Raw genomic sequence first — 21695 nt, forward strand, 5'->3', positions numbered from 1 at the left:
CTGTGGAGGGGCGCTTGCTGAATGGGCAAAGCTGATTGGCTGGGCATCTCTGACCCACACCTTGCAGCACACCACCCTCGGTGACCGCCTCCAGGTGTTACAGGACACATGCGCCTACCTGGTGAGTGAGAGTCTCAACGTTCATCCCGGGGACAGAACAGCGGGCTCTGTGGATAGTGGGGACAGGTGACACGTATGATCCTTCAGTTACCTGATTCTCATTCTTTAGCATCAGTTGCCTCTGAGGACCCTCCCCTGGCCCTGGTTCTCTGCATGTGAACCTCATGGCATCCAGGTCCCTTCCTCAGAGGTTAGGGACATCGTGCGGAGTTACTGGATGGCCAGAGGACAGAGGTCTTCCGGTGAGCAGGGCAGGAAGCCCTGCTCTTTTTCCTGTTTGTTGGCACTATGCATTTCCCTTTTGCTAATGAATAGTCAAGAACAGGCCAGAGGGCAGGAACCGGGTTGGCAAGTAACCGTGTAAGGGGCTGAGCAAGGAGGTGAGGAAGTGGCACGGTAATTCAGGTGTCATGAGTCCCTTCCACAGGTAGAGCATGTCACAAAGCACTTTTACAGCCATTTCCCCACTGACGCCCGACAGTTACAGGAGGGAGGTTGGGCAGGTTTTCCCTCAACTCTACAGACAGAACTGGGAAGCCAGGATGTGCTGGGGCCAGGATTGAAGCCAGCGTCTCCCTTCTCCCGCCTGTGGCCAGGAACAGCGTTCTCTTTATGGTGGTCCTGCCGCGCCTGTGCTGCTGCGGGGCCGGGAGGGGCCGGGGTCTGCTGTGCAGGGCCGAGCAGTCCACACTGCCTGGAGAGGGATGGCTGCTGCTGTGCTTGGGCTGGGGGTGCGGCTGCTAGAAGGTCTTTAGTGGAATCCCCAGTGGCCCCTCTCTCTGGTCAGCACCACCCCCTCTTTGGCTCCGCAGGTCCACGAGGGCAAATACCAGCTGGTGGGGCAGTTACTGTCCCAGAGCTTTGAGTTCCTGGAGAGCCCGCAGACCTCCCTCAGGGCAGCTGCCCTCAATTTCATAGGTAAGCGGAGGCTTCTGGTGATTCCTCCCTCCTCTCTGCAGCAGGGGCACCCTCTGTGACCTTCCGCTAAAGGCCAGGTCATGGCATGATGAAGCAGGTCACCTCCTGTCCCAGCATTGACCTGATGAGGGAGGTTGACCTGTGGCCAGGCCTCAAATCCTGCTTTGGACAGGCTCAGGGAGGAAGAGGAAGCTGTGTGTCCTAGCTCCGTGGGGGTCTCCCCACTGTCTGGGCTCTGCTTGGTGGGCCCACAGCCATAAGCATTGGAAATGGGAAAAACTATTGCTTTAATTGGGGCCCTATGGGCGTTCCAAAATATTTTGATTTCAATTACAGTAGTAGTGAGTATTAATGTCAGAAAAACTAAAAAATTCTGATTTGCAAAAGGAAGAAAATAAACAATGCCTCAATTTCACCATTTGGATGTAACCACTGCTACCATGCTGGAGTTTTTTCTAAGACTATAATTACATACACAAACAAACACATACACATATACATAAGCACTTTGTAACACTGCAGTTTGATGTATTGTTTTGCTACCCTTGCTGGATCAGAAATATATACCATTATATATTCTTCAACATTATCGTTAATGACTGCATATTATTGATTCGATTTCTATGGATAGACTTATGTGTCAATTTATTAAATCAGATCATAATGTTGAATACACAGACTGTGTCGTTTTTTATTTTTATAAGGAGGGATGCAGTGGTTAAGTCTCTGCATGACATGGTGATTATTTTGTTAAGATAAATTTCAAGTAGAATGGCTGGATCCAAAGTGTATGCACAATTTTAAGGCTTGTGATGCCTATTGCCAAATGCTCTCTGCAATGGTTGACTCATGTTCTACACCCACAGTACTGTCCATGAGCATCCGTTTCTGCAGACATCTGCCAAGCCTGGGTAGTATTTTAAAAATCATTACCAGTTCTATAGGTAAAAACAGTCGTTTTGATTGTTAATATTTGTTGTCAGCGGTAAGGTTAAATCATTTTCCTGTTTGTTGGCATCATGTATTTCCCTTTTGCTAATTAATAGGCGTGTGACCTTTGTCCATCATCCCATGGGTGTGGGGGCACCATGCAGTTAGCATCCTGGGCTCATGCTCTACTTGTCACGTGCTGACAACTATGTCTGGGTCGCAGCCACTCTGAGGTTTGTTGTTTTACTAAGATGCTGCTGTCGAGGCTACAAGTCATCTCTGAGGAACCCTCCTTGCTAGGACTTCTTTAAACATGTCCTTATTGACTAGTGGATGTGAGGAAAGAGGCAGCCCAAAGGTGTAGGAGCTGTGGTGTGATGTTACATCTGCCTTATCTGTAGGATGCACACTGAGAAACATTGATAGGAACCGCATCCACGAGGAGGACCTGCAGGTGATCAGGACTGGTGAGTCTGGGCCTGGAGCCAGGCGTCTGCATGGCACACCTGGGTGGGGTGGGAGAGAAGGCAGCGTGGGTTCATTTCCCAAGGACATGTTTTATCCTTTTCTTTTTACCATGACCAATGTAATATAGAAAAGTAGAAAATGAAGAAAAGTAATAGAAAGAGACACATTTTTCCATTGTCCTACTCGTCGAGAAAACACTGCTAATGTTTTGGAGATAGATCCTTTCCGTCAGTGAACACTTATTATGTGCTGTAGCTGCTTACACTGCAATGGTGTTCAAGACAGACACGGTCCCTGCCCCTGAAAATCTGGTAGTTTTTTGTTTTTATTTTACATTAAACTTTTTAAAAGGAGAAATACACAAATAAACTTTTTGTGTCATAAAAATAAGGAATTAGCAGTAAAGGTAAAGTCCCCTTTACACGCCCTGCCATGTCATACCCGTCTCCCCTCCCACACTGGTTTGCTGTAGACGTCTGTATTCTTTTTCTGTGCGTACATTACGTGTGTATGCGAACAGTTTCTGAAACTTGCTTTTTTCTCCACTATTAGATGGGTATTTAGGGAATGCAGATCTACTGTATTCCCTACACTGCAACGTGATCTTCCATAGTATTGATATACTATAGTTCATGAATCTCCCGTATTCATGAACATTTAAGGTGTTACCAATGTTTTGCTATTAAAATAAAATCTCCCGAAACATTCTTATCTATATTCCTTTATATACACACACACACATACACGCACATATACAGATATATACATGTATCTGGAAAAGTTTCTATAGGCTCCATACCAAACATAGACTGTTGTCATGCATATTGAGCTTAACAGAGTGTAAAGTAAAACCACGTTTTAAACTTCCCTCTTGTCTTGACTTTCATTCCAACCCCTGTCCTTCCCAACTTACAGGCTTTTGTTCACTGATATTTTAGTTCCATTTGTTAACTCAGAATTCATATGCTATGATTGTTGCTGTTCTTCTATGCAAACACTCTAGACTTACATCCATCCCTCAATATCCCATTCTGCGTTTCTGACCATCCTTTGGGGACCATTTGTCTTCATCCTGGAGAATATATTTTAGAAGATTCTTCAGTGCTGGTATCTTGAGGTGTGCTCTCTTGGGATTTGTTTGTAATGATGTTATGTTATTCTCCTTCTTTTTTGCATTTTTTTATTTTAGCATATTATGGGGGTAGAGGTATTAAGGTTATAGATATTGCCCATGGCCCTCCTACCCCCTCGAGTAAGAGCTTCAAGCTTTCATTTTTTATTTAATTTGATTTAGGGGGTATAAGTGGTTTTTTTCCTTACATGGATGAATTGTATAGTGGCAAAGTCAGGGCTTTCAGTGTGCCAGTCACCCAAAGTGTATGCGTTGTACCAGATAGGTAGTTTTTGATCCCACCGTCTTCCCACCCTCCCCCCTTATTAGTCTTCAGAGTCCCTTATAACACTCCGTGTGACCATGTATACCCATCATTCAGCTCCCACTTATAAGGGAATATTGGCAGTATTTCTTTTTCCATGCCTGAGATACTTCCCTTAGGATCGTGGCTTCCAGTTGCATCCAATTCACATTGCTGTGAATGACATCCTTTCATTCTGTGTTATAGCTGAGTAGTATTCTATAGGGTGTGTGTGTATATATTGTTGTTATCTCCTCATCGGTTGCTGGGCACCTAGGTTGATTCCATATCTTTGCAATTGTAAATTGTGCTGCAATAAACACAGAGTGAGTGTGTCTTTTTGATATAATGACTTCTTTTCCTTTGGGTAGATACCCAGTAGTGGGATTGCTGGATTGAATGGTAGGTCTACTTTTAATTCTTTCAGGGGTCTCCATACTGTTTCCTATGGACTTTGTACTAGTTTACATTTTGATCAACGGTGAATGCGCATTCCGTTTTTACCACATCCACGCCAACATCTATTGCTTTTGGACTTTTTAATAATGGCCGTTCTGCCAGGGGTAAGGTGGTCTCTCATTGTGGTTTTAGTTTGCATTTCCCTGATGCCTAGTGATGTTGAGCGTTTTTTTAATATTTTATATTTTTGTTGGCCATTTTTTATCTCTTCTTCTGAAAAATATATGTTTATATAATTTGCCTGCTTTATAATAGGGATATTTGGGTTTATTTTCTTGCTTATTTGCTTACATTCTCTTTAGATTCTGGACACGAGCCCTTTGTTGGATGTAGAGTGTGCAAATATTATCTCCTGTTCTTAAGGTTGTCTACTCTGTGCATTATGTCTTTGGCTGTGCAAAACCTTTGTAGTTTAATTAAGTCCCCTTTGTTTATTTTTGTTTTGGTTGCATTTGTTTTGGGTCTTAGTCACAATTCTTTTTCAAGAAAATGTCTGGAAGAATTTTTTCTAAGTTTCCTTCTGGAAATTTTTTGGTGGCAGGTTTTCCATTTAAGTCTTCAATGCATCTTGAGTTAATTTTTCGGTATGGTTAAAGGTAGCAATCAAGGTTCATTCTTCTACATGTGGCTCTCCAATTTTTCCCAGGAGTATTTATTGACTAGGGCTTCTTTTCGCCAATGTATGTTTTTTGTCTGCTTTGTCAAAGATCAGTTGGCTGTAGGTATGTGGTTATATTTCTGGGTTCTCTATTCTCTTCCATTGATTTATGTACCTACTTTTATGCCAGTATGATTCTGTTTTGGTTACTGTAGCCTTGTGATATCACTGGAAATTAGGTAATATGTTACATCCAGATCATTCTTTTTTTCTTTTCTTTCTTTTTTGTTTTTTTTCATAGCATTGCTTTGGCTATTGAAACTCTTTTTGGATTCATATAAAATTTATGATTTTTTTTCTAATGATGTGAAAAGTGTCATTGGTGTTTTGATGGGAATTGCATTGAGTCTGTAGAACACTTTGGGCAGTATGAAATTTTAACAAGATTGTTTTTTCCAATCCATGAGTATGGGAAACTTTTCCATTTGTGTCATCAACAATTTTTTTCATGAGTGTTCTATAGCTCTCCTTGTAGAGATCATTCACCTCCCTGGTTAAGTATGTTCCTAGGTACTTTATTTTTTCTTTTGCAGCTATTTGGAAATGGTATTTAGTTCTTGATTTGATTCTCATGTTGGGTGTTATTAGTATATAGAAATGCTACTGATTTGTATACATAAATTTTGTAACCTGACACTTTGTTGAATTGATTTATCAATTCTAGGAGTCTTTTGATGAAGTCTTTGGGATTTTCTAGATACATGATGGTACCATTGGAAACTAGGGATAGTTGGATCTCTTCTTTTCTGGCTTAGATGTCCTTTGTTTCTTTCCCTTGCCTGATTGTTTGGGCTAGGACTTCCCATATGATCTCAAATAAGTGGTGAAAGTAGAACACTTGTACTGATCCAGTTTATAGGGGGAATGCCTGTCAACTTTACCCCATTCAGTATGAGCTTGGCTGTGGATTTGTCATATATGGCTTTTACTATTTTGAAGAATGTTCCTTCTATCCCTAGTTTGTTAAGGGTTTTTATCATGAAGGGGTGGGGTGCTGGACTTCATTGAATGCTCTTTCCAAAATCTCTTATGATGATCATATGATTTTTGTTTTTAATCTTGTTTTTGTGATGAGTCACATTTATTGATTTGTGAATATGGTGTGATCATTGTATCCCTGAGATGAAACCGACTTGATCGTAGTGAATGATTTTTTTGATGTCTTGTGAGGTTCAATTTGCCAGTATTTGGTTGACTATTTTTATATCTGTCTTCTTGAAGAATATTGGTCTATAGTTTAGTTGTTGTTGTGTCCATCCTGCTTTTGGTTTCAGTGTGATACTGGCTTTGTACAATGAGTTAGGGAGGACTCCCTCCTTTTCAATGTTATGGAATACTTTCAGTGGGATAGGTACCAGTTCTTCTTTGTAGGTCTGGTAAAATTCATCTGTGAATCCATCTAGTCCTGGGCACTTTTTTTCTTGGGAGTTTTTAAATTATTATTGTTATCGCTGATTCAGTCTCTCCACTTGATATTGATCTGTTCAGGATTTCTATTTCTTCCTGATTTAGGCTTGGTGAAATTTTTATAAATTTATGTATTTCCTCTACGTTTTCTAGTTTGTTTGCAAAGAGATATTTGTCATAGTCTTGGAGGATGTTTAATATATTGACAGTATCAGTTGTAATGCCTCCGGGTTCATTCATGACTGAGCTTATTTCAATTCTCAATTTTCTTTCATTGCATAATCTAGCTAGTGGTCACTCAATTTGTTTATCTTTTCAAAGATACAACTTGATCCTTGTGTGTCGTGTGTGTGTGTGTGTGTGTGTGTGTGTAAAATTCATTTAATTTTGCACTGATCTTTGTTCTCTCTTGTCTTGTGCTGGCTTTCTGTTGGGTTTGTTCTTGTTTTTCTAGTTCTCTAAGGTGTGACATTAGGTTGTTAACTTGTGATCCTCCTGTCTTTTTGATGCAGACATTTAGTGCTATGGACTTCCTTCCTAGCACTGTTATAGCTATATCCTAGAGATTTTGGTAGCTTATGTCACCATTGTCATTCAGTTCAAAATGGGTTTGATTTTTATCTGGATCTCATTATTGAACTAAATATCGTTCAGCAGCTGATGGTTAAATTTTCATGTATTTGTATAGTTTTGAGATTTCTGTTTGGAATGGATTTGTTCATTGATTCCACTGTGGTCTGAGAAGATATATGGTATGATTTCCATTTTTTCAAATTTGCTAACACTTGTTTTGTGGTACAACATATGTTGTATCTGGGACACATTCAATATGTGGGTGAGAAGAATGTATATCCTGGACTTTTGTGGTAGAATGTTCTCTAAATGTCTGTTAGATTCATTTCTTCTGGAGTCCCATGTAAGTCTAGGGTGTCTGTTGATTTTCTGCCTCCACAGTCTGTCTAGTTTTGTCAGCGGAGTGTTGAAGTCTCCTACTATTATTGTGTTGCTGTTTATTTCGATTCTTGGGTCTATTAGTATTTGTTTTATGAATCTGGAACTCTAGTGTTGGGTGCATATATGTTTGGAATCATTATCTGTTCTTGTTGAATTGATTCCTTTATCATTATACAATGAGCACCTTTGTCTTTTTTCACTGTTGTTAATTTAAAGTCTATTTTTTTTCTGATATAAGAATAGCTACTGCTACTCTTGCTCACTTCTGGTTTCCATTTCTTGTACCCTTTTATCTTGAGTGTATGGAACTCTTTATGAATTAAATGGGTTTATTGGGCACAGCAGATGTTTGGGCTTTGTTTTTTTTTTCCCCCAGTCCTTTATTCTATATCCTTTACGTGAGACATTTAGAATGTTTAGATTTAATGAGGTACTGTTCTGGTCATCATATTGATTGTTACCTGCTTGCTTTGTATTCTTCCTTGTGATACTGTTTTATAGGAGCTGTGAGTTGCCACTCTTTGGTGTTTATACGCTGATGCATAGCAAACATCCTTTCTGGGGTTTTGAGCACTTTTCAGTATTTCCTGTAGGGCACTTCTAAGGGTGACAAATCCACTTAGAGATTGCTTGTGTGGGTAGGATTTTATCTCTCATTCATGTATGAAACTTAATTTTGTAAAACATGCAATTCTTAGCTGACAGTTATTCTGTTTAAGATTATTAAAGATGGGGTCTGGATGCAGTGGCTCATGCCTGTAATCCTAGCAATTTTAGAGACTGAGGAGGGAGGGTCACTTGAGAGCAGGAGTTCAAGACCATCTGGACAACATAGTGAGAAGTCAGCACTCTAAAACATCTAAAAGAAATTAGCTGGACATGGGAGCACATACCTATACTCCTAGTTCTATCAGTGACTGGCCTTGAGAATGTGGGAACATTACTTAATCTCTATGCCTGAGTTTTTTTCATCTGTATCACAAAGACAATAGTGCTGATCTTGAAAGTTGTTTTAAGTACTGAATAAAAATATACATAAAACACTGAGGTTTGCATGAGACATAGATGTCCCACAATACATTAGTGTTTCATTGCTTCAGGCTTCTGGGCTACCGCAAGGGATAGTGTTGTTAGTGGCAGGTAGGGAACATCCTGATAGCTGTGGTCAAGTAAAAATGAGTTTCCTGGTGGTTTCTCAGAGAGTAGCCATGCTACATCTAGAACACTGAAAACTAGGCAGCAGTATCTTTTTCCTTTGGCCTCTAACTCTGGTTTCAATTATGACCCTTGACCTTTGGAATGCCTCCAGCCTCTAGAAGTCCAATGTGCTATCCATTGCACCATGGATCCACCTTGACCCTTGATATTCTATACCTCTTAAGCCCTCTGGCCTTGGTTTCAAAACTGAGGTCTCTGCTGCATCTTGTAGACCCCTCAGTCCTCCAGAGATTTCACCTTGCCTTCCCATCGCACCCTGCCTCCAATTTAGATTTTCTAAACCACCTGGACAAGGGGAAGACTTTCCCAAAGAAAGCACTTCTAGTTATCCTGTGCCCTGGGGTCAAGAACCCTGGGGTCAAGAAATCTTTTTTCTAATGCCTTACCTCTTTGCTGTTAGATTCGAAGCCCAGCTCATTTCTTGTGATCTAGGTTTAAATTAACAGGATGCTATAGTCGGATGGGTTTGTAGCCTACAAGCAAAAAGTTTTGTTGAGCCAAGATTCTTTCTGTTGTCTTTCTACTCTTCATGCTAATGAATTTTCTGTCTCCATTTACCATGTTCCCATGCCTATGTAACCCACACCACTTTAACAACCTTCCAACACCCTGTTCCTCTTCTCTGCGGTGTTCTCCACATAGCAGCCAGAGTCTCTGTAAAGATGGGACACTGGATCCTGCCCCTCCCTCACTTTAAACCCTCCGTAGCCTCCCACTGCTCTGAGGCTCACAGGCTGGCCCCGGGGGTTCTGGCCTCTGCCTGCCCCCCCCCCACCTCAGCCTGCATCACTGCCTAATTCTCAGAAGCTACAGCCAACTGGAACTTTGTATAGCATGAATACATCCCTCCCCCACTGGGAATGCTTCTGCCCTCAGGCTGCACATGGCAGGCTCTCAGGCTTTAGATCTAGGCTCAAATGCCACTTTCCCAGAGAGGCATTCCCCAACTGGCCTGTCTGAAGGGGTCCTTCCCAGTGATTCTCTCTCATTAGTCCATTCAGCTTCCTTCTCTGGGCTGAATTCATGTTTCCTGATGATTTTTTCTTTCCCCCACCTGTTAACTGCTTGAGGTTGGGGACTCTGTCTCTATGAGTCACCACTCTATTGTCAGCACCTAGCACAGTGCCAGGTGATAAGAAGTACTCAGTAAAGAGTTGATGACTGAATTCATGATTATTTATATTAATAAAAGTGAAAAATTGCAAATAATCTAAGTATTTACTAGTAAAGTATTCATCTAAAAATATATGCTAGAATCATGTGATTGGATTTTATGGTGTTTAGAGTACTATTTTGTGGGAGGAAAAAATGTTAAAGCTATTTTTGTAAATAAATGTTTTATCCATATTAGGTATTTGTCCATATTAGGTATTTAAATATAGGTACCAAGTTATTAGCAATATTATCTCTGGGGGTGAGAGATTTTTCTTCTTTTCCTTTTGTTAAAAAATAATTTTTATTATCCATATTTCCTACAATGAAGCAAGTATGGCTTTGATAGTGATAAAAATGACTATAAATGCAATCATGTGATAATGACCTGGTGTGTGAGGTGGAGAAGGATGAGGTTGGGCCGACGGTCCTCAGGGTCTGGAGCCTTAGTTGACCTCCTTCTTCTTTCAGCTCTAGAACGTGTAGAAGACGATGGGGACCAAACCATAACATCTTTGGCCCAAGCCTTACTGGAAGAAGTTGGGAGCAATCCTGCCTCCCAGTTCCCCACTCCAAGAAAGACCATACTGGGCATCAGAATCCCACAGAGGAAGACACACCTCTTCAAAAAAGGAAAAAACAACCCTCGTCGAAAGAGCTGTCCCCGAAAAATTCGCGCCTTCTTTCACAGGTGGCGCAACAGACGCGTTATGGATGCTCCACCGTGAGAGGCTACAAGAACTGAGGCACAAGAACATCTCAAGGTCCACACGAGGCCAGGCACGGTGGCATGCCCCTGGAGTCCCAGCCACTCAGGAGGCTGAGGCAAGAGGATCGCTTGAGGCCAGGAGTTCCAGCTGCAGTGAACAACCACCACCACCACCACCACCACCAGAACAACAACAACCAAACAGAAACCTACTGTGTCTGCCAAGATCAAATCTGCCTCCTCAATTGTAATCCAAAGCAGCCCCTTGCCTGGGACCAAAACTAGTCTCACTGACATCTGAACAAACAAGTGGGAGCAGCTTTATCGCCCCGATCTCAGTATTCACAGTGACTCACAAATGGCTTTTAAGCACAAGCAATTCTTTAGGTGGACTCTTATCGTTTTTACTGTTTTAAGTGACACAGTGTTGCCCTGTCACCCATGCTGGGACGTGGTGCACTGTCATAGCTTAGTGTAGCCTGGACCTCCTGGCCTCAAGCGATCCTCCCAGCTCAGCCTCCTGAGCAATTGGGACTCCAGGAACACGGCACATGTCCACCTAATATATTTTTCACTTTATTTTCAAGAATGTGTGTGTGGCTATATTGCCCAGGCTGGTGTCAAACTCTTAGCCTCCAGTGATCCACCCATGTCAGCCTCCTGAGTAGTTGGGATGCCCATACCAAGCTAGTTTACTTTTTACATTTTATTTTTTATATTGTTAAAATACTTTTCCAAACCAAAGTGTCATGAACAGCACAAGGCCACAGATAACAAGGCCAGCACACATTTGTGTTTCTCCACAATTGGAACAAACTGGTAAATATTTGTTTCTCTAAACAAATATAGATTCTACATAGTTAATGTAGAAAAGGCATAGTTAAAATACGGTATGAAAGGCTAAAATGTTACACACATTTAGGACATTGTGATATGATGATGTATATATATTTGTTTTTGTCTCTGGTTCCTGGCTTATAACTCCCATAGCCCTTCTACAGTCTTTTGTTATAATGATGGGGGATTTAGGCCCCAGAAGTAGGACTCTGAAAACAGAAATTTCACTTTGACCCTCTCCCGTCCTCCTTTCACTTGCTGGAGAGAGCACTCTAATCTGCTTGTGGGTCACAAGACCCTCATTCCAGAGAGGGTCCTGCCCCATTCCTAGGCAGAAGGAAAGCTGTGCAACGAGTTGAAGAGGGATCTCTGCACAGGGTTTGCTGGGTTTCCCACTCAGTGTAATAGTGTTAGGTCATATCCTTTTTGTCCGATCACATTTCTACGTGGTTGTCAATCATTCCTATCCAATGAAGTCTCCCTAAAAGGCTCAAAAGGACAGGATTCAAGGAGCTCCCAGACAGTTGGACAGCTGGAGTCTTACAGGAAGGTGAGCCAGAACTCATCCACCCACATGCCAGGAGGGTGGTGCACCCCAACTCCACCAGAAGCTTCAGCACTGGGGACCTTTCCACACTGCAGCCTATGTGTCCCTTCATCTGGCAGTTTATTGGCATCATATAAAATGTCCTTTGTAATAAGTCATCAGGGGCACGTGTTTCCCTTAGTCTGTGAGCTGCTCTTGCAAATGAATGAAAATTACTTAAAATTAACAAGAAGTAATGAGAATAGGTAAAACAAAGTATCAAAAAAATGCCAGTGAAAACTAAAACAATGCACAATATATACCTTGGAGATTACAAGTAGTGAAGACAAAGAGCAACACAGAATGTATAAACAGGCCTCACTGCTGAGTTATAGAAAGCCTGTGTGTGCATTAGGAGGAAAATTATTCTTCCCAGCTCTGAGTTTTGAGAGGAGTTTGTTAAGAAGGTCTTTGAGGTAATTCTATGATGTCACCATCTAGTGTAGTTTAATAAAAATTGCAGGGTCATCCACATTGGGCTAACTTCTGCTTTTACCTTTGTGACTGTTGGGGCTCAGAAACTGATGCCTCCAACTGTGGCACTTTGACAGGCTGAACTGAAGAAGCCTCCAGGTCTCTCTGACCTCACCCTCCCCACTGTCTCCCCCAGAGGAGTGGAAGTTTCTGCAACTGTCTAAGACCCAGACCCGCCAAGGAGAATAATTGTTCCTTTTCTTCCCCTCCCCATGAGACTGGGAGACTCAGCACATCTGCCCAGACTCATTTAGAAGATGATGTTCTGCCCTTAAGACTCATTCAGATTCCACAGAGAGCCCCCTGGGGGTCACTTTCCCTTCCCCAGGCAATCACTCTCCCTAGTAATCATTCATTGCCCCTCCACAGAATCCTCTTCTTCCCATCCCATAGCCTTTTCTTCCAGGGCCCAGGCCCCGCCCCTTCAGTCCCCTCAAGGTGGTGTGGAAGTGTCTGTGCCTCCCTGGGGTGGGGTCTCCATCCTGAAGCTGCTGTGTATGCAGGTCAAAGACATGTGTTTGCCTTTTCTCCTGTTCATCAATCTGCCTCCTGTCAGTGCTTGTCCCTGAACCTCCAGGAGGCCAAAGCCCTTGGCCCTCACTAGGCCCAGCCTGAGTCCAGTGTTGGCAGAGTGGCTGTCAAAACACAAGCCCCTGGGGGGGAGACAGGGGAGGCAGGGACAGGACTCACAGCCTGGTGCTAACTGCCTCTGTCCTGTCCCTTCCTACTGCCTCTTGTGCTCCACTTCCCATGGCATTGCCTGTTTTCCTGCATGGGCTAACTTGTTTGCTTTTTTTCTCATCTCTTCCCCCCAAACCATCCTTCACACTGTTTCTGGCTTAGTGTTTCCAACACGTTGCAATTTGATCCCTCTGTTTGCAATGTTCTCATGACTTGCCAGTTTCCTACAGTGTGAAGTCTAAACTCGATGGCTTGCTGCTTAAAGCCTCCCACAGCCAGCCCCGGAAGGACCCAACTGACCAGCTTAAACTGGAGAGTCACAGCCTGGGACTGTGGGGGGATTTGAAGCAACTGGGTAAAACCTGCTGTATCTTCTATTCTGGAGGTGTCCTTTTACCAGACAACAATTACTTTAAAATGTTATTTTGTATACTAAAGCACACACAGATGTCATAGGGTAGATTGTAACATTTACATGGATTTTAAACTTAAAGTTAAGATGTTAAAATGCCTTTTTAGGATTTTGCTGAACCACATTCCAAGACCCAGAAGGGTGCCAGTTCATTGTAGGCTCCAATCTGCCACAGTCAGTGGTAGTTGTAAGCAGATGACAAAAACCTGAGCCTGGGATCACCTTTTGTCCACTCCCACTTCCGATCTTTTAGACAGCTTGTAACACTGATTGTAGAAATTATTTACATTAACACTTGATGAGTAGTTTGCCTTTGCCTGAGACTCCAGTGGAAAATTCTCTACTTAGCAGTGGAGATGGGTGTGTGGTTCTCATAGCAGTCTGTTGTAAAATAATTTGTTCCGTCCCTGACTTCCTTGCATGTCTTTGTTTCCCAAGATGTGCTACCTAGACGTGCCATACACGTATATATCCAAATGAACTTTGTTCTGCCTCCTGGTTATTGAGACTGTTAATTGAGCCATGTTTTCAAAGGAGCTATCTAAACATTTTTGTTCAAACATTGACCTAATCTCTGGCTGTCATTATCTTCCCAATCATGTCTTTAGTGTGTCAGCCGTGTTTAACTTGAACTCCAGCATAGTCCAGTTATTAATGGATGTTCTCTTTTTGCATTCTTCCTTTAGCACCTGAATATGTCCTAGCGGCTCTGACATGCGAGTATACTTCCAAGGACACATGGAAAAGGTCAACAAGAAATTTTGAAATGGTATCTAAATAAAATAAATACAGTTTGATAAGCATAAGTCTAATTCTACAGTATAAACATTATTATATCTGTAAAATGGCAAAATATCCATCGACCCTGTTTCTGGTCCTCATATGATAAATGTATTAAAAGACCAGTTTAGTTTTATGTCCTTTTCCACCATTTACACATCATTTTACAAGTCTGTTCCTTAGTGTATATTGAAGAGAGTCTATTGCTTTGAATTCTGATTCCAAAGAAAGGTTTCTTTTAGAGTACTGAGACAGATAATATTTGAAGATCACACACACACACATAATATATGTTTTTATTTTTTGCATATATCTCTAACTTTTATTTTAATAAAAATAAATTATTTGTTTGTAATTTTAGTTTGAACTACGCTACGCATAGTTTCTGTAATTTTTTTCTTCACTTAGCAATAGACCTTGAACAGCCTTCTCCGTCATTGCTTTGTGGCAGAGTAATTGCAATGGCTGCACAGTGTGTGTCTGTCCATTCGTGAATACTTATGTGTCTCCAGGCAGGAGGTAGGCACAGGAGATACAGCAGTTAACAAAATAAAGTTTTGGCCCTCTAGGGTTGGCTTTTGTTAGAGTAAAAGACTTAAAATTTCTGATAAAAATTATCACCAGGATAAAATAAAATTGAACATTTCTCAAGTTGCAGAAGCAGAGAAGACTTTGGGTGGATAAAATCACAAAATAAAAGATTTATGGATTTATTTTATTATTTTTTTAAATGTTTTTTGTTTCAAATCTTAGGAGAGTACAAATGTTTTTGATACATAGCTTGAGTCAGGGCTGTAAATGTGCCCGTCACCTGAATAGTGTTCCTTGTACCCGTTAGGTGGATTTTCTTGCCCCCTTCTCCCCTTCCCCTGCTTGATTCCTGTGACGTGTACTGTCATCTGTGCACCTGTGTGCCATCGGTTAGTGCCATTTTATTAGAGTGTACATGTGGTGTCTGTTTTTCCATTCTTGACACATTTCACTTAGGATGGTCTCTAGTTCCTCCCAAATTGATGCAAGAGGCATTAATTCATCCTTTTTTATGGCCGAGTGGTACTAAATGCTTAAAAGATGAGTCTAAAAGACAGAACAGTAGAAAAAGTTCCAGAAACAGCAGCTCGTGACAAGGTCAGTTTGGGGACAAGAAAAGAGGAAAGCAAACCATAATACAAAACCTGTGGAACTGACTGGAGTAATAAATGAAGCTCTTACAGATGCAGTATTTCAAAGGTGGCTGGATCAATTCAAAAATTAAATACATTTCCTACCATAAAGGCAGGTTTTATGTGCAAAGTGTTTCAGCATGTAATTCAGAGAACAGGATGTTATCTGTGAGTTTGCTGTTTCTGTGAGTGGTTAGCCTAGTAAGGATAAAGGGCATATCTGGCCAAGCACAGTGGCTCATGCCTGTAATCCCAGCACTCTGAGAGGCCAAGGCGGGAGGATCCTTGGACCTCAGGAGTTTGAGACCAGCCTGAGCAAGAGCTACCCCCATCTCTATATTTAAAAAGAAAGAAAAAAGAAAAACAGAAAAGATAAAGGGCATATCTGAAGTTTCTAATTCATATTAGGTAGCTCCACATTGCTTTTTCCTCCATAAACTTATCTAAATTTAAGCATGTTTGTGATTTGTCCCAATACCCATTTTGGTGGCATTTTTGGGCTCCTTTCCCTAAGAATTTTAATGAATTAAGTTTCTTTGAGTTTCAAGGTAAATATTTTAACTTATAGCTCAGAATAGCTGTTTTCTTTTTTCCTTTGTCATGTGAGTTCTTTGTGAAGTGCTTTGTTTTAGCTGTTTTGGACTTTTAGTGTTATGTTGTCTTTTTACATTAGCTGTTCATCCAGAAATCACAGCTCGAGGTCCTATTGGCTTTTCTGGGACAGAGTTGGAGAATCCTGTGAACCAAACTGCATTGAAGGCCACTGTTGATAGAAAAGAAATGGTTACCATGAAGAAACTTGATTTTTCCAAAGACAAAATGCTAATGGGTAGGTTTTCTTTATGTTTTTTTCTACCTTTACTTTTCATTTATTAGATAATAAATTATTTTCTTGGCAAATATGCTATTTAGACAGCGAAAGCTGTGTTGAATCTCATCTGAATCTAAACTTAATCTAAAACCTTCCTGCCTGAGTACATACATGTTGCAATAAATAACTTCACGCAGCCCTGGCGTTGGCCTGAGATCCGAATGGTGGAACCGCCGCTCCGAGACGCTCCCTGAGGTGTCCTGAGCCAGGCTGGTCCCTTCTCTTGCTGGGCTGGTCTACTGGGCAGCCATGAGGGGGACAGGTGCCCAGGAGGAGGCCTGAGGCCTGTGGCTGGACACCGCGGTGTTGAAGAGACAAGAGTGCAGGTGGGACACTGGCAGGTGGCAGGCCCTTGGGCGTTCACAGCGTTACGCCCATTAGTTCTTCTTAGAAGACCTTTTCATCTGACTGAAGAGAGAGGTTAAAAAAGGAAAGGTTATCGGAACATGAAAATATATTCTTGAAAACGACAAAATTAGGCTTCTTAAAGAGCAAATATATTCCGGTTGTTTATATAATTATACTTGTGACCAGGCACGGGGTCCCCAGGCATTTCCTCTTGTCCAATATTGCCGTTAGAAAGGCTGGCTAGTTTTAATTATTCTTTCTTTAATTTTTATTTTAAATTTCAGATTGTCTTAACAGCTGCTTACATAGGACTTTCTTATTAAATAGTAAGTTTATTTTATAAAATAGAATTATTCCATCCCTTTCGATGTAAGGATTAAGATGATAGTTCTGACAGCTGTGGTTTGTAGTTGCAAATTGTTATAGTTTGCTGTGTTGTGGAGTGAATTCTACCCATTTTCTTTTTCAAAAACCTTTACTCTGTTCAAAATATTTATGAATAATATTAAATTATGTTACTCTAAAATGACTTTAAGGAGAATGATTTTTTTTAAGATTAATCCCATATCAGATACATTCATCCATCCCTCAGTATCTGTGGGAGGGACTGGTTCCAGGAACCCCTGTGGACACCAAAATTCAGGGCGGCTCAAGTCTCTTATGCAGAGTGGCAGACTTTATGTATATAACCTCTGCTCATTCCCCCCAATTCATTACATCATCTCTAGATTGCATATAATACCTAATACCATGTAAATGCTGTGCAACTTGTTGCTATCCTGTATCGTTCTTTTATTTGTATGTTTTTTACTGATTTCCCCCTATATTTTCAATCCCCAGTTGGTTGAATCGATGTATGAGGAACCCATGGATAAGGAGGTCTGACTGTATTTGATTTGCAAAGGAAAATGGGTTTCATTGATTGAAATGCTCCCTTTTAATGCAGTATTTTGCTCAATTAAATATTTAGCAGAGGGTCTGAGGGAGGAAGTGTGGAAATTGATAACCAAAATCAAACCATCACACCAATCTGGTGGTGCTATTATTGCATATTGCACAGAAGATGCGACACCTATCAACAAAGCTACAACCATGACATGAGGGCCAACCGTTGGACATGCAAATTTTTTGTAGTTTCTTGTTTTGTTCTCAAATCAAGCCCTCCAGAAGGTTATGTAGGCAATTGCTGATAAAAACATTTATAAAAAGAATTCACCTACTTCTTATGTTTTTAAATACCTTCTTCTTTAACTTCCTTGAAGCCTCTTGAAATCACATAGAGGCATTTGTGGATTTTTTTTCTCTTAATAAAGAGTATTATTTAGACTTATAATATATATTATATGTGTTGTGGAGTGATTTCTGCCCATTTTCTTTTAAAAATGTTTTAAAGTAATATATATTAAAAAGACTATTATAAGGATTTAATATATTTCATGTTACATATGTGTGTTACAAAATTTAATTGATTAATGGCAGCAAGCTATAAGGCTTAAATGTCTAAATGCTCAATTCCCCCAAAAGAGAGAAATTATGTGTCCTAGTAATGGATTCAATAGTTTTTCTAAGATTTTTCTCACTTAGTAAAGGTTTCCTCATCATGTCTTTCCAGTTGTAAATATCTTAAACATTTCTATATAACTAAGGAGAAGACAGTGCTATTGCCATATTATGCATTTATTGTTTTAAAAATGCATTTTTGCTATGTAAGCAATTATTTTTTGTTGTCTACATTGCTTGTTTTGCCATCAGTCATCTGATAGTCATTTCTCTTAGTGTCTTTCATTAGTCAGCATTATGGTAGTAAGTGTTTACTTTAGTGAGAGCCAAATGATCATTGTGGTTTCCAATGTCACTATTTCAGAACTGTACGTGAAGGTCCTTCTTTAGTTATCATCTGATTATTTTTCAATTATCCAAGTCCTTGTGTTGCCTGAGCATGACAGATGGAATGCTGTTGAGCCCAGCTGCTTGCACAGACATGTGTCAGCATGGGAGAAAGAGTGGCGGACGAGCTTGTGTTTGGAATGGACCCCATGACCACAGGTAGCTGGAAAGAATGGCTTTAGTTCAAAAATAGTGTTTGTAGGTTTAAAGACATTATTTAAATTGAGTTATTTGTTTTGAAATTTATTTTACTTTAGGTGCTTCCAGGGATTTTGATAATGCACCTAAAATAGTAAAGCAGATGCTAACCGGATTTGGAAGCAGTGAAAAGGTAATAGCTAATTTTCATCCTTTCCACGTGTGAAATCATGGGTCAAGTGTCTCTTTCAGAGATGCTTCTGATTGTAAGTTACTAGCATTTACTTTTGCTTGTCTTATTTCAGGTAGAACTGAAGTGATTTATTGTAAATAGTATTCTAAATGTTATTCTCTGAATAACAAAAATAGAGCATTCTCTTAGGTCAGAATTAGCTTGTGAGATGTTAACTATGACTTCATGAGTTCAGCAAGTGCCGAAGTAAATTCTTAGCCTTTTCACATGGGCTAAAAAAGAGCCTACTTTCTGAGCTTGCTTACTTTACGCTGTCCATGAATTTCAGACTCCCACACTGTCATGGTTGCTCCTTGAAGCACTTCAGTACTCTGGACTGTGGATTTCTGTATTTAGAGTGGCTCACCCAGGTTCTCCAGGGAGTACTCAGAACTAGATTAAAATGATTTTAAGTTTTCTCTCTTGCTCACACATTTCCTAATTGATTTCAGTCTTCCTTCTTTCAGAGGAACAATGAAATTTCTTGGGGCTTAAAAGCAATTTTCTATTGTATTTCTTCCATTTCAGCCAGGATATTTATTCCTTTATATATTAGATTGTACTTTCTCTGTTAAATGTTGGTGTTGGGAGGCTTTTCTGTTCCATTAGTTTCATCATTTGGGTTATAGCTTGAAGTTATGATCTACAGTAATACAGGGAAACTGAGTCCAGACACTCAATCTGCCATTGCATAGGAAAGAAGAGTCCTTCTAAGGATAATGAAAATATTGTTCTATGTTTATTTTTTCATTTATTAAAATAAGATAAATATATAATATTCCTAAATAGGCACTTGAAAATGGTAAAAGCTGTAGGCCCTCTGTTCACCAGAAATATCCCTCCAAGAAAGAAAGATAATATCTCATGCCTGTCATCCTAGCAGTCTGGGAGGCAGAGGCAGGTAAGTCATTTGAGTTCAGGAGTTTGAGACCTGAGCAAGAGCAAGACCCCATCTCTCCTGAAGAAAATGGAAAGAAATTAGCCAGACAACTAAAAATATATAGAAAAAAGTAGCTGGTCATGGTGGCCCATGCCTGTAGTCTCAGCTACTTGAGAGACTGAGGCAGGAGGATCGCTTGAGCCCAGGAGTTTGAGGTTGCTGTGAGCTAGGCTGATGCCACGGCACTCTAGCCTGGGGAACAGAGTGAGAGACTCTGTCTCAAAAAGAAAAAAAAAAAGAAAGAAAGAAACATAATAGATGCATCATTATAGCAGTGCTTTAAATATGTCAGTGAGACACTTTGATCATCAACTGGGTCTTCATTTTATTCTAACCATGAGCTAAGAACAGTTATATTTGTGGCGATAAAAATTCAATATTGCTTTGTCTACAAAACCACAACCAGTGGTATAAAGGGGAAGATTGTTTACTCATTCCCTGTGTCGCTGGTTTCCCATTCTGACATGTGTTTTTTCAGGAAATATTACAGATGATTTGCTTTGCACCCACCAGTGTGCATGTGCTAAGAATTTAGAATAGGCAAAACAAGTGTTCCTTTGGGTACAATACACATTACAGCCTAGGGTGAGAATAGTAAGAGTAGATTCAGTGAGATGAGTTAGTAAGCACTGCAGTAGTCCAGGCATGATAGAACAGACGCTTGAATGAGCTTGGTGAAAGTAGGAATGGAGAAACATGGTGAGTTCAAGAGATGTGTATATTGTAGAATCAATGTGTTTTTGTGATGTTCTGGTTGTGAGGGCTGAGGGAAGTTAAAGGTCTTTTTAAGATTTCCACCTCATGCATGTACAATTGTTGGTGCCACTCCCTGAGGAACCTGGAGACTAAGCTGGGCTAAGGCTGGCAAGTAGGGAGATCATGAGTTCAAGGGGAGGGTTGTTTTTAAATGTTTTTTAGAGCTGGAGTCTTGCTATGTTTCCCAAGCTGGATTTGAACTGCTGGGCACAAGTGATTCTCCTGCCTCAGCCATCGGAGTAGCTGGGGCTCTAGGCATGTACCATCATGGGGGATCCATGAATTCTGTTTTGTTCAGGTTGGATTTGAGGTACTTTGGTAAAGATTTCAAGTTAGATGTGTGGGTGTGGAGTGTGGTGGAGAGGTTTGGATGTTGAAGTTCCCCATTCATTAAGGCAGGGCTTGGCATGAAGAGGAAGACCAGGGTCAGTTCCAAAGTCTTTGGTGAATGGGAATATAATGAGGGTATTTGTTAGATGGCACATGAAGGGACTTGGATAGGTCTCTAGTCAAATGGTTCTGGACTTGGAAGGAATAGCGCTTTAGACAAGAGGTGGGGTTAGACATGGTCTGGGAGTGGTGGTGGGAACAAAGAGCTCACTTCTTCACCCTGAAACAGCTGGGGTGAGAGTGAATAGATTACACCTGAGAGGACTTAGGGAAAGCAGGATCAGCAGGAGAGAGCCAGGTTTTGACTAATTCAGAGGAGTAGAAGGAATGCTTTAGAGCAGTTGAGGACATGGAAAGTTTCTATAACGGAAAAGGTCTAGACCGTGTTTGAGACGAAGAGCTCTGTCCCTTCACTGAATGTTTATTCTCTTGTTCTGAATATTCATGTTATGATGTACAGATTCTCTCTACTGTAGAACCAAGCTTTTAAATGGGGTTATATGCCAATAGATTTTCCATTATCTAGGTACATAACATTTTTATATTTTCTCCCATTGACTGTGGTTTTATGCCTCTCCTGCATTTTCTACTTCTTACATATCTGCTTTTTATTTGGGACTCATATGAAAGAGCAAAATGTATCTTGAAAATTCATGCAAAAGAGCACAAGAATCGAGCAGAACCTTGACTGACCTATGAGACTTGAGATGCCAAAGAATTCCAATTGTTCTTGAGGGGAAGAAATTGGAAGTGAAATGACGTGGAGAAACTGTAACTTTACACTTATAGTTA

The 21695-nt window shown here is 40.7% G+C and overlaps 2 long non-coding RNA genes and 1 pseudogene across 2 annotated transcripts; all 3 read left to right on the forward strand.

Moving 5' to 3' along the window:
- Positions 1-39: 39 nt before the first annotated feature.
- Positions 40-10962, forward strand: LOC142875660 (uncharacterized). Its single transcript, XR_012922978.1, has 4 exons — positions 40-121; positions 933-1038; positions 2370-2435; positions 10171-10962. It is a non-coding gene; the product is annotated as an uncharacterized LOC142875660 (long non-coding RNA).
- A 101-nt stretch (positions 10963-11063) lies between these two features.
- Positions 11064-16164, forward strand: LOC142875661 (uncharacterized). The gene is made up of 3 exons (XR_012922979.1): positions 11064-11227; positions 14085-14167; positions 16015-16164. It is a non-coding gene; the product is annotated as an uncharacterized LOC142875661 (long non-coding RNA).
- A 297-nt stretch (positions 16165-16461) lies between these two features.
- On the forward strand, positions 16462-21662 carry LOC142875389 (ATP-dependent zinc metalloprotease YME1L1-like; annotated as a pseudogene).
- Positions 21663-21695: the final 33 nt, after the last annotated feature.

Source organism: Microcebus murinus, chromosome 14, assembly GCF_040939455.1.
Source record: "Microcebus murinus isolate Inina chromosome 14, M.murinus_Inina_mat1.0, whole genome shotgun sequence".
NCBI classification, from domain to species: Eukaryota; Metazoa; Chordata; class Mammalia; order Primates; family Cheirogaleidae; genus Microcebus; species Microcebus murinus.